Below are 14,179 nucleotides of genomic sequence, written 5' to 3'. Positions count from 1 at the left end.
GTCAGGAATAACTCTCAGCTATTAGGAATTCAGTGATGAAAATATGAAGGCTGATATTTCTATCCTTGCACATTCCTCCAGAGGCAATGGCTGAGCCACCCATCTGAGCGACAGATCTGAAACCCTAAAATCAGGGCAATTTTATTCAAAGAAGAGGGTGCCTTCTTCATTCTGCTCACAGCATCCTTTACTAGTCCCCCATTTATATTGCAGAATAAATGGAGAATTTATTATTTTCAGGTTATAGATTTCAAGAAATAAGAAGAGAGAGCAGAGGTTGGGACAGGCATAAAAGGTGGGGTAGTTCTTGCCTGATTACCTTATTTGTCTCGCTCCTCCTTGAAGATTCACTAGATCACTGTCTCAAGCTGCACTATAAATATTCTCTAACGCAGGATTTCTCAACCTTGGCACTGTAGACACTTTGGCCTAGGTGATTCTTTGCTGTGAAGGACTATCCTGTGCCGTGCAGGATGTTTAGAAACGTCTCTGGTCTCCACTGTGTAGATGCTAGTAGCACCCCCTACTCCCAATTGTGACAACAAAATGTCTTCAGACATGGCCATATATCCTCTTGGGAGAAAAATCATACTGGTTGAGAACTGTTACTTTAAGTCTTTTTTTTTTTTTTTTGGAGAGATGCAGTCTCACTCTGTTGCCCAGGCTGGAATGCGGTGGCGCAATCTCGGCTCACTGCAACCTCTGCTTCCAGGATTCAAGTGATTCTCCTGCCTCAGCCTCCCAAGTAGCTGAGACTACAGGCATGAGCCACCACATCCGGCTAATTTTTTGTAGCTTTAGTAGAGACGGGGTTTCACCACATTGGCTGTGCTGGTCTGGAACTCCTGACCTCAAGTGATTTGCTCACCTCGGCCTCCCAAAATGCTGGGATTACAGGCATGAACCACTAATTCCTGGCCTACTTTAAGTCTTAATTCCGTTGTTTCTAGGCATTAGGAGAAAAATCCAGAGGGCAGACTCCCCTCTAGACACTTCTTCCTCATTAGAGATGAGCATAGATTATATTGCCAGCTGTGGGCAAGGCAGCATTCTTCCCATGGCATGCTGACTCCTCCTCCTAACACCTCACATACAGGCTTGTTGCATATAATACAGAAATTTGGAACCTGGCACTCTTCTATTCATTGTGCAGGAAAGAGTTAACACAGAGCAGGCCTGAGATGGCCTATCCTTAGAAGGCCTGCTTGTAATGTTGGCCTTTGGTTAGCAGCTGGGAATTTGAGCTGGTAAACAGTTCCCTATACTAATGTGACATTTTTCCTAAATTATAGAGTGGCCACTAGGCCTCACCTGTTTGTACAAACAGTGCAGTTTATGCTGAACACCTGCTTTCCTTCTGGGAGTCTGGAATTTGGGTATGTGCTAGGCAGATCAGCTCCCAGCAGTAACCTTGGGCACTGAGTCTCTGATGAGTTGCCCTAGTAGGCAACACTTCACACTTGCTGTTGCTGCTTGTTGCTTAAGGAAGTAAGAGCATCCTGTGTGACTGCACTGGAAGAGGACTCTCGGAAGCTTACTCCCGATTTCTCCAGACTGCACACCATGCACCTTTTCCCTATGTTGATATTACTTTGTATTCTTTCACTATAGCAAACCAGAACCAGAAGATAACAATGCTGAGTCCTAGGAGTCCTCCTAGAGACTTACAGAACCTTGCGAGTGGTCTTGGGGACCACCAATACAGTGACTCAATCAACATTCTATTTGTGTGCCTCTATTTCTAGATACAGCAAAGAATTACACTCCCAGCCCTCACAGAATTTATGTGGTAGCAGCCAGCAAAGCATTCATTCTAGCATATTTCAAGCTTCTTTCATAGAAAACATGCCCTGTGGCATCTTTTTTGTTTTTATAACAGCTTTTTAGAGATATAATTCACATATCATACAATTAATCAATCTAAAGTGTACAATTCAAGATTTATATTCATAGAGTTGTGCAACCACGACCACAATCAATTTTAGAACATTTTCATCACCCCATAAAGAAACTCCATATCTGTTTACAGTCACTACCCATTTTCTCCCAACCACCCAGCCCTAGGCAACCACTAGAGTTTCTGCCGCTATGGATTTACCTATTCTTAACACTTCACATAGAGTCATGCGATATGTGGTCTTTTGTGAGTGGCTTCTTTCACATACCAAAATGTTTTCAAGGTTCATCCATGATGTAACATGTATCAGCATTACATTTCTTTTTATTGCTGAATAATAGTTCATTGCATGGATATACCACATTTCATTTATCCATTCATCAGTAAATGGAAATTTGTGTTGTTTCTACTTTTTGGCTACTATGAATAGTGCTACTACGAACATTGGCATACAATTTTTTATGCACATATGATTTAATTCCCCTTGGATAGATACCTAGGGTGGAATTTCTGGGTCATATATATGTTTAACTTATTAGGAAATTTTCAAACTGTTTTCCAAAGTAGCCGCACCATTTCCTTACCAATAGCAGTGTAACAGAGTTCTAATTTCTCCACATCCTTGCTAATAGTTATTATTATCCTTTTTTTTTTTTTTTTTTTTCTTTTTTGAGAGAGCCTGTTGCCCAGGCTGGAGTGCAGTGATGCAATCTTGACTTACTGCAACCACCACCTCCCGGGTTCAAGCAGTTCTCCTGCCTCAGCCTCATGAGTAGTTGGGATTACAGGCACGCCCCACCATGTCTGGCTAATTTTTGTATTTTTAGTAGAGATGGGGTTTCACCATGTTGGCCAGGCTTGTCTCAAACTCCTGGCCTCAAGTGATCTTCCCGCCTCGGCCTCCCAAAGTGCTGGGATTACAGCCATGAGCCACTGAGCCCAACCTTATCTGTCTTTTTGCTAATAACTGTCTTAGTGAGTGTGATGTGGTATCTTGTTATGGTTTTGATTTGCACTTCCCTGATGACTAATGATGTTGAGCATCTTTTCATGGGCTTATTATCCATTTGCATATCTTCTTTGGAGAAATGCCTATTCAGACTTATTTGCCCCATTTTAACTGGGCTATTTGTCTTGTTATTACTGATTTGTAAGTATTCTTTGTATATTCATATTCTATATCCAAGTTTCTTATCAGATGTATGATTTGCAAAACATTTCTTCCATTTTGTGGGTTAGTTTTATTATCTCAATGATGTCCTTTAAAGCATAAAAGTTTTAATTTTTAGGATGTCCAATTTATCTATTTTTTTCTTGCATTACTGTGCTTTTGGCACCATAGCTAAGAAACCATTGCCTAACACAAGGTCATGAAGATTTATGCCTATGTTTTTGTCTAATAATGTTTTAGCTTTTCCATTTAGGCCTCTGATACTTTAAGGTAATTTTTGTATATAGTGTGACGTAGGGGGTCCAACTTCATTCTTTTGTATGTGGATATCCAGTTGTCTATGGCAACTTTCGAATCACTCCCAGAGATAGTTTCAGGTAATTTTTTTCTATACAAATTAAGGTAACGGGTACCAAAACGTAGAATCTATGTATGTGACAAACTGCCTGAGAGCCTTTATAAAAACTTTTGCAAATGCTGTTCTTTTTTTCTATTTTCAGAATATTCTAAGTATTTTGCTATATCAGGAAGCAGTACCACCATTATTACCACTGGTGCTACTACTACTAATAATAATAGTAACTAGCAGCTATTTAGTACTTAGTATGTGCTAGGCACTGCACTTGCATTTAACATTCATTAACTTATAAGCACTACACATGCTTTAACTTATATGATCTTCCTGCCAATACCATGAGATAGGTAGAATCATTATCTTCATTTTACAGATGATGATATTAAGGCTCACTGATGTAAAATAATTTTCCTGAGGCCATAGAACAAGCAGGAAAAGTGATTTTAAAAAATTGAGGGAAGGAATGACACTGGAAAGTGGAGGCCAAGTAATGTTGGATAGCAAATTCTAACAAATAGTAGCTAAGCACATATGCAAAATATACAAAAATAAACAAGCCAAAATCTAGCACTGGTAGATGACATTCCCAGTTCTGATCAAGTTACTGACAACAAAGGGTTGGTCTCCCTTTCTAACTCAGCAAAGGGTAGGAAATCTTATCACTCAAGATATCAATCAAGATTTATTTGATCACTGAAAAGATTTTGTCAACACTCCAAAAATTGTATTAGAGACTAGATGATTGATGGAGTAAGTCAATTAGAACCAGATTAGAAATTGAGATATGAAGTCAATTACTTCCAATCTGAAAATTAGGAATCTTTAAACAATAATATAATAGGTGGCATCAATTTTCGAAACTACCCTTTCTGTGTTTGTCCATAGGGAAAAATTCAAGTAAAAATAACTTTTTTCAGACTAAAACTATAGAGCAACTCGATCTTGGGAGTGTTTTCCCAGAGGGGTAGTGGGGTGAGTCTGGTCAGTGTTCAGTAGAGAAAATGTAGACGAGATAAGCAGTTGATTTTCCCAAATTCAAATAACTGTATGGCAGAAAAGTCAGCCAAGTTTAATTCTCTTTCCCTATACTAGCTGAGTCCTTAATGATAAATATAGTAATAATAGCTGACCTGTATTGAATCTTACATTATATAGCCCTGTAAGTACCTGAAAGATGACAACTAATTTGTTTAATCCAATGCGTATGAAGTAAGTACTATTATTATTCCCATTTTATATAAGAGGAAAAGGATGTGCAAAATGCTAATTGACCTGCTTAAGAGGTAGAGTGAGACCTTGAACCCTGCAGTCTATGTTTGTCCTCTTAATCGTGTCTCTATATGGTTTCAGAATAGAAGCAAATAGACACATAAGGGTTAAGCATGGCTAACCTAACTCCAAGTTGAGTATTTTTACACTAGGCAATGCTGTCTTCAATATATTTATAATAACTTTATACACCAAATAACATTTTGAAGTTTATTTCCTCCCAATACAGAAACATCACTGCATTTCCACTGGGATTTTCAGTACTGTCTGTTGTGGTACTGGTCTGGGCTTAGTGAGTATTGCTTTATCATTCCTAAATAAAAACCATTATAGAGAATGCAGAAAACAATTTCCCTTTCCGTTTCTCCACTTCTACCCATACTGAGAAAGACGGATCCTTAAAGCTCAGAATATAACAAAAGCTCACAATAAAAGCTCAGTATCAGAAATGTTCCAAGTCCCTCTACTCTTTCCCTATAGTTAGGAAACTAAAATTTAATATAGTGCACAACCCTTCAGAGAATTCAGTGTATCGAAATGTTAATACACTTTTATATATTTTAACTGAGATAAACAAGAAAGAGATAGGGAAGCCAGAACAGCTATAGCAAAGACATAATTATGATAAGACTAATCCAGCTAACAGCAACAGAAGCAGATAGTGACTCTACCGTGATGCTGTGGTAGAGTTTGTATGGTCAGAAAACTATACCAATATACAGTGTGAATGAGGCAGGAGCCCCATTATAGGAAAGCAAAGATAACTTACTATATGACTCTATAAAGTAAAGTTCATCCAAGAGATCAAAGAGCATTTGTCCTATTACTAAAATATTATCCAAATGTATTTTATCAATTAAAATCTGGATCAAATAATTTCCTTCATTAAACAGTAATTTAAAAGGAGCATAGTATGTCCATAACCAAATAGGAAGGAAACTGTATATTTTGGTTTTCATAACACAGCTTAAACATTGTGGCAAAACTTTAAAATGCTATGCATAATGTAAAAATTCTTCTACCAGCTCTAAATTCACGGTTGTCCTATCAACTATGTCACAATTCTCAGTCTTGACCACAAAAATACCATGAGATACATATACATTGCTGAAACACACTATTTCTCAAACTCAACTTTATCTTCTACTCCAATAACCCTGTCAAAAGGAACACCAGTCTGGTTACTTCATTTCTGGTAGATCCACATTAACTCCTTTCTTTTAATGCTCATTAACCTTTCCGTTAATAATACTTCTGACTTTCAACACCCACCCTTTCAGACAGGTCAAAACTAAATTCTTCAGTTGACGATTTAAGCCTTTCCTTCAAGTCTTTGCAGGTAAAATGAGACAAAAACAATCTTTTCTACTCCAGTCAGATTGAAATTTTCTACTACCCTCTTTACTCTTCCCATTAAATTCTACCTGGCAGTTTGTTTGTTTGTTTTTATTTTGTTTTGCTTTGTATTTTTTCATTGTTTATTGTTTATTTACTGAATCTGGGGCATATTAGATACACAACCAATTTAAAATTAACATCTTTTAAATCAATTGTGAAGTGTTTTCACACACACATACACACACACACACACAAACACACACACAATTGGTATGCAACAGTTGTCCTAAGGTGAAACAGTCATCTTATCAACAAAGTGTCATAAGTGTTCTCACCCAAGGTTGAAAAATTGTTTATCCTAAACCTGAAAGCCTATAATAAATTTAAATTCCTTACATAAAACTCATTACTTGTAGTTTTCCCTTTGCAAAGATCTCCAAAAATGTACAAGTAACTAATAGTAACTAATATACATCAGTCACAACATAATCCTGGATCATTCCCACATCAAAACCAGACGCTCCTTTAATTTTAAACCCATCATCAGAGAACAAGAGAAAGTCATTTCATTTTACACAAAACAAAATCCACATATGCCAAAAAAGAAAGACCCAAGAGAAACAAAACCAAAAACCCTAGTGTTGACGCTTATGTTCAGTGCCCTGGTTAAACAATGGCCTGAAGGCCACAGATCAAAAATAAAATAGCGGCTGTGTATCACTGCAAAGAAATTTAAGAGGCTTTAACCCTTTGGCTTCAGAAATCCAGATTTTTCCAATTACGTGAATGCATACTTCCTACATTCCAAGCTTGGAGAAAGTGGATGTGCCAGAAAGAAAAAGAGCCACCATTCACTGGGACAACCAGAGAACTGGCTTTAACAGAGACTCCTTAGAAAGTTATGGGAAAAAAAAAAAATGGTTGTAGGCTGCTTATGTCATCAATTTAAGTGGAGGTGACTGAGTCACAAGGTTCAGTGTAAAATATATGGGGGAAAATAGGAGCTGGGGCAAGTCTTACCTTTAAAAGCAAAACTTGAAAACAAAGTATAAAAGTGCCCAACCTGGCAGCATATGCCCAATCCAGAGAGCTCTGCCATGAGCATGCATAGAAAATGTCAGGATTCATACTATTGTTTCTCATAAGGACTCAACAAAATGAATCCTTAATGGCTTAAACCACAGAATGAGAGAATCCACAGAATGCAGTCATTTCAGTAAAGTACTATCAGGCTTTGTGCTGATTTCCTGAAGAAACTGCATTTTATTGTCAAAATAAAAGGAAAGGAAGATTTAAAAAAAAAAAAAAAAAAACTGTATTCCTATATTTCAATTCCAGTGTTTAATTTCTGGAAGGACCTATATAATGGAGGCAGCATTCAATTAGGAAATTATGCCAATCAATTGTCAAATTTTCACTATGAATTTCCTAAAAAGGTGTTTTCTTCCAATTTCTATTAATCACAACAAAACATAAGCTGTGACTGTATAGTTCAGAAAATTAAAGCATAGAAATTAATGGCTTATGACATTATCACCAAGGTGTTTGGTAAACAGTAAATTATGAGTTTGGAATCATCAGGAAGAGGCTTTTAAAACAACCCTCTGGACTTCAAAAAATCTCTTCAGGTAGTAGATGTGTCCCAATGTCATGGTGATTAGAACAAGAGCTTCAAAGAGGGACCGAAGGACCACTGGGCTGTTTGTGTTGTCGCTGATGGCTCTGTGTATCCTCTCCCAGACTTTCGTGTATTCCTCTTCATGCTGTAAAGCTGTCATGGCCACAGCCAGTTCACTGATCATTTCTTCTAGCTTGTTCTGGTGAGCTTCTGTTTCCATGTCTCCTCCTTTTGGAGCCTCCCCAATATCAGTGGTGAATATCACTATCTTTGGAGTTATGGTGGACACTCGGTTACTAAAACAAAATGTATGTGTTCCATCCACGTGAGCAGCAAATGTGTATTTCCCACTGGATTCTTGGTCTCCTTTACAAATCCCCTTCTTCTCAGGTCCTGTAATCTCCACGTTGCTGTCCAGGAAGCCACCTTCGAAAATGAGGCCCATCTTGGTGCCTGAGGTGACTCACTTAAGCACTCCTCAGCATGCGCGTGGATGCTGATGAAATCACCCAAGACCGTGGTCAGGAGAGTGGTCTGGAGCAACAGCAGCTCAGCAAGTGTCACCACAGTGGGGCTGGAGGAGAGGCCAGGACTCAGACCGCAGCCTCCAGAGCCACTGCCGCCACCACCACCCTACTGCCTTTGCCTACCTGGCACTTTTTGCTAATCCTAGGAAAAACGCAAACTCAAATGTCTTTTGTGCTGGGAGGTACTGTAAATAAACGAACAGAGAAGTCTAGTGTTAAGAATAAGACAGGCCGGGTGCGGTGGCTCATGCCTGTAATCCTAGCACTTTGGGAGGCTGAGGTGGGAGGATGACAAGGTCAGGAGATTGAGACCATCCAGGCTAACACAGTGAAACCCCATCTCTAATAAAAAAAAAAAAAAAAAAAAAAATTAGCCCAGCGTGGTGGCACACGCCTGTAATCCCAGCTACTTGGGAGGCTGAGGCAGGAGAATGGCTTGAACTTGGGAGGCGTAGGTTGCTGTGAGCCAGGGTCTCGCCACTACACTCCAGCCTGGGTGGACAGAGCAAGACTCCATCTCAAAAATAAATAAATAAATAAAAATAAAAAATAAAAATAAAACAGCAGTATGTTACTGGCTGAAGATTCCCAAGTCATGCGTCACCAAAAATGTTACCAGCAGTGAATCCGTACAGGTCTGCAGAAACCTCACTTTTCACCTCTTGGGAAGAAAGATTTCAACCAAGGGGCATAAAGCAGAAGGAGACACCAAAGCAAGTTTCAGAGCAGGAGTGAAAGTGTATTAGAAAGTTTGAGAGCTAGAATGAAAGGAAGTAAAGTACACTTGGAAGAGGGCCAAGCTCGTGACTTGAGAGATTAAGTGCACAGTTTGAACTTTTGACTTGAGGTTTCATATATTGGCATACTTCCAGGGTCTTGCCTCCCTTCTCCCCTGAGTCTTCCCGTGGGGTGGGCTGTCCACTCGCTGGGTGGCCTGCTTGCACAGTGTGTTTACTACAGTTGTATGCATACTCACTTGAGGCATGCTTCCCTTACCTGTCAAGTGTCCCTAGAAGGTCATACACCAGTTAAACTCCACCATTTTGCCTCTTAGTGCTCATACTTGATCCCACTCAACAACCTCCTGAGATCTTATTGGGAAGCTGCTGATGACCAGTTTTAGGTTTCTTCTACCTATTGGGAGACTGTTGTTCCCTGGCGCCAGCTGCAACCAAGTATTATTTGAGAGAATCATCTTAACAGCTGCCTGACCATCACCTGACAGTCGCCTGACATTCCTTGTGGGATGGGGGGTGTCCCTCTCCTGCTCCAACTCATATCTGACTAGCTGACTAGCTACCTACTGTAACAATTACACTTGATTGCATTTTTTGTTGTTATTTAGTTTTTATTTCATAATCATAAACTTAACTCTTCAATGCAGCTAGGGAACAAGGAAAACATGGAACCCAAAGGAAATTGCAGTGAGAACACAAAGATTCTAGGATACTGCGAGCTACAGAAGGAATGGTCTGGTGGTTAAGACAAAACACAACTCAAACTTATTAGAGCTGTCCACAGTCAGCAATGGTGATCTTCTTGCTGGTTTTGCCATTCCTGGACCCAAAGCGCTCCATGGCCTCCAAAATATTCATGCCTTCACCATGCCAAAGACCACTTGCTTGCCATCCAACCACTCAGTCTTGGCAGGGCAGATGAAAAACTGGGAACAATTTGCGTTGGGTCCAGCATTTGCCATAGGCAAGATGCCAGGACCTGTATGCTTCAGGATGAAGTTCTCCTCATCAAATTTCTCCCTGTAGATGGACTTGCCACCAGTGCCATTATGGCATGTGAAGTCACCACCCTGACATACAAACCCTGTAATAATTCTGTGAAAGCAGGAACCCTTATACCCAAATCCTTTCTCTCCAGTGCTCAAAGCACGAAAGTTTTCTGCTGTCTTTGGAAGCTTGTCTGCAAACAGCTCGAAGGAGACATGGCCCAAGGGCTTGCTGTCGATGGTGATGTGGAAGTACATGGGGGGGTTGACCGTGGCTCAGTACAGGGCTCCTGGCAGTGTCGGTATCTGCAAAGCCTGCTATTTTTTTTTTTTTTTTTGACGGACAGAGTCTCACTCTATCACCCAGGCTGGAGTGCAGTGGCGCAATCTCGGCTCACTGCAATCTCCGCCTTCTAGGTTCAAGTGATTCTCCTGCCTCAGTCTCTGGAGTAGCTGGGACTACAGATGCAAGCTACCACACCTGGCTAATTTCTTTTGTATTTTTAGTAGAGATGGGGTTTTGCCATGTTGGCCAGGTCTCAAACTCCTGACCTCAGGTGATCGGCCCGCCTTGGCATCCCAAAGTGCTGGGCTTACAGGCGTGAGCCACCATGCCTGGTCTGATTGCATATGAAATGCACTATTTCCCCATCCTATCTCACCCCCATCTTTTTTTAACAAAGACTTCTGAAAATGTATTTTTCATCTTTCAAACTTTGCTGGACAAGTTTTTATGAATAGTCTCAATAGCGCAAGCATGATGCTAGATAGCAATTAACCTTTGACCTTAGTGTTGGGAGACTGCAGGGAGAGGTGAAGACTGCAGCAAACCACTCGTGTATCCTGGCAATCGCTACTCACTCTCAGCCATTTCTTGCCAACTAGGAATTCAGGCAGAATGTTGTGAGATCTTTTGGTTATTATAGAAAAGTAAGAAAACCTGCATTTTATGTGAAACTTCCAGATTTTCTAGTATTTTCTAATTTTTGCTGGAAATCTTTTATTGTTCCAGTGTATTTTATTTCTATATTCCTGTGTAGCACACATCTGGTTTTTGTTTGTGTAGTTTTTGTTTTGTTTTGTTTTTAGGCCAGTGAGCTGATGGATCAAGTCCTCTGGGTTATGTCATTCCTTGGTCAGTAGCTTTTAGTTTTTTTCACCACTACCTCAACCAACCATCCTTTCCACCTCAACCAACCATCCTTTCCACCAACCCATGCCCATAACTTCCTTTCAGACATTGCTGAAGAAACTATTTCTCCATAGAATTTTCCCTAGATCACTCTATCCTTCATTTCTCATTACCAAACTGTTTTACTTCTTTAGCCTTTAATAGGTGTGCTCTGTGGTCCATTGGTGAGCCCTTTATCTCTTTCTCTAATTACACCTGGACTATAAATTTCTAATGCCGAGGACCCTTGGTCTCCTGCCACCTTCACATTCTCTTAGCAGAATGTTGCACACCCAGCAGGCAGTACATGTATACTTTGAATAAATATTTTATATGCCTAGTCTTGCTAGGATAGAAGTTTTTATTCTATACTTGATGCATTTCTGGATCAAAATATTAAGTCTAAGTCAAGTCTCCATAGTTAAGGTAATCTTGGGGATTAAAACACTTAGCTGGACTGGCAACACAAAACACTTCATCTGAATGATGAAAGAAGAAGCCATCTGTTGGTCTGAAGTATCAAATCATCTGTCCCAATCCTGCAGACTTTCAGCATTGGGACTTCCTTTCAAGACATAAGCGGGGATGGGAAATATACAATGCAGGTGCCAGCGTTTCACTCTCCTAGGCCTGTGACAGACATCATTAAGTGATCACAACACTCCTTTCTTCTAAGGCTGAATGCAACCTTAGAAACCATTTTAACATAGTATCCTAGATGTATCATGTCCATCTTGTTTATTTCTATTAAGAAACAGAGTTGGCATGTGAGCTGAAGATCCTATTACATGAAGGTACACATACAATTTATTATTGAAAAGCCAGAGAACAACATACAACTGCTGCTGCATCTCGGTCTCTCTATATTTTATTTTAATTTATTTATTGTTTTGAGACATGGTCTCGCTTTGTTGGCCAGGCTGGAGTGCAGTGGTACCAACACAGCTTACTGCAACCTCTGCCTCCCAGGCTCAAGAGATCCTCTCACCTCAGCCCCCAAGAAGCTGGGACCACGGGCGTGGCACCACCGGCATCTCGCCATGTTATCAAGGTCTCAAACTTCTGAGCTCAAGCAATCCACTCATCTTGGCCTCCCAAAGTGCTGGGATTACAGGTGTGAGCCATCCCACCTGGCCTCAATCTCTGTATCCTATTTTAGAGGATACATAACTTAGAATGGGAAAAGTTGTCTCTAAAGTTGACCAGTCAAGGAGAAACAATATTTCCACTTTAATGACTATGCCAGACTTGCCTTACCCAGTAAGTTTTAATCCTGTAAGAAAGATTTGCTATGTGATGAGGCTGCTTTTGTTGCACTTTGTAAAACATACTGAAATATACAAACTGTACATGACTTTGCAGGGATTGCTGATTTAAATAAATAAATTGTTATAATTGTAGTTATAGTTTTAGTCAAGGGGCTATTTCATTTCTCAAACTCTGAGCCAAAGCAATTAGGAACAACTCAGACACAAAATGATCAGCATTAAGAATTATAATGAAAAGCCAATTACCTTTAACTATAAGAAACCTTATTTGCATGTATTAAAACAAATGATCTCTCAGTACTGGAGAAAATAAACGTGGATTGGTTGATTAATCCTTCACTTGTAAGAGACCAAAAATTACTTTTCAGAGAGCCTGTATCTTTTCTAAATTTACAGACAACAAGAAACCAGTAAGTGATAAATGATCAAAGCCCAAGGAAAAAACTACATAGCACAGTGGACATCTATGAGTTTCACTTGCCCTAGCATGCGTTCCCCATGGTGCTGGTACCATCATCCTCACTTTCCTCTGGGGAATCCCCTTCTCCAGCTCTCACTCCAGATGGTGTAGATGGAGCTAACTTCACTCCCCACTGAGAATGAGCAAATGACCAATCAATATATTTCACCGATCAATGATTCAGGGAATCAATCATTAATTCAAGTCAGTCCAATACTACTCAATGCTAAGATTTGAGAACTACAAGGAAGTATTGAGAAAGGGAATAATTTAAAAAAAAAAAATCCTGCTGGCATTCTGAGCTGGTAAGACAAAACTGTGAGCTTCTAGTGGCCATCTAACTGCTACAAAGTGAGACCATGCCTATGCATGACACCAACCCAACTGAAAGAGAACTAAGAGATGATAGAGACATATTTCTGATGCCATCTTTGAGAAGCTGCATCCAATCATTCTGGAGGCAAAAAGCTCTTAACTTTACAGAGAGGCAAACCAAAATCTTCTTACTTTCATTAAGCCACAGTTAGAGCTGCGTTTCTGTCATTTGCAAATAAAAAAGTTAAGACTAAATGCAAATCGCTTAAGCTTATTTTATTACTAGGTACTCAATGTCTATGCTTTTGCATATCTAAGTGAGAGAACTTAAATTCCAATACTGATGGGCTATTACTTCTTGCAGGTACCCTAATAAGTCTTGTTTCCTCTCAGTGTCATTGTTTCCTCATTTATAAAATGGAGATTAAAAATGGTAGCTCTTTCACAATTGCTTCAAAGAGAATAAAATACCTAGGAATCCAACTTACAAGGGATGTAAAGGACCTCTTCAAGGAGAACTACAAACCACTGCTCAGTGAAATAAAAGAGGACACAAACAAATGGAAGAACATACCATGCTCATGGACAGGAAGAATCAATATCGTGAAAATGGCCATACTGCCCAAGGTTATTTATAGATTCAATGCCATCCCCATCAAGCTACCAATGAGTTTCTTCACAGAATTGGAAAAAACTGCTTTAAAGTTCATATGGAACCAAAAAAGAGCCCGCATCTCCAAGACAATCCTAAGTCAAAAGAACAAAGCTGGAGGCATCACGCTACCTGACTTCAAACTATACTACAAGGCTATAGTAACCAAAACAGCATGGTACTGGTACCAAAACAGAGATATAGACCAATGGAACAGAACAGAGTCCTCAGAAATAATACCACACATCTACAGCCATCTGATCTTTGACAAACCTGAGAGAAACAAGAAATGGGGAAAGGATTCCCTATTTAATAAATGGTGCTGGGAAAATTGGCTAGCCATAAGTAGAAAGCTGAAACTGGATCCTTTCCTTACTCCTTATACGAAAATTAATTCAAGATGGATTAGAGACTT

At 39.7% G+C, this 14,179-nt stretch overlaps 1 protein-coding gene and 1 pseudogene across 15 annotated transcripts in view; both read right to left on the bottom strand.

The window, feature by feature from the left end:
- The window catches only part of FHIT (fragile histidine triad diadenosine triphosphatase), a 1,487,995-nt gene that overhangs the window by 975,803 nt on the left and 498,013 nt on the right, over window positions 1-14,179 (bottom strand). The window lies entirely within an intron of this gene.
- On the bottom strand, window positions 6,167-10,156 carry LOC101006710 (annotated as a pseudogene).

This window comes from Papio anubis, chromosome 2, assembly GCF_008728515.1.
Source record: "Papio anubis isolate 15944 chromosome 2, Panubis1.0, whole genome shotgun sequence".
NCBI lineage: Eukaryota > Metazoa > Chordata > Mammalia > Primates > Cercopithecidae > Papio > Papio anubis.
Note: the sequence above shows the minus strand (reverse complement) of the source record. Positions and strands in the feature narration are given on the sequence as shown.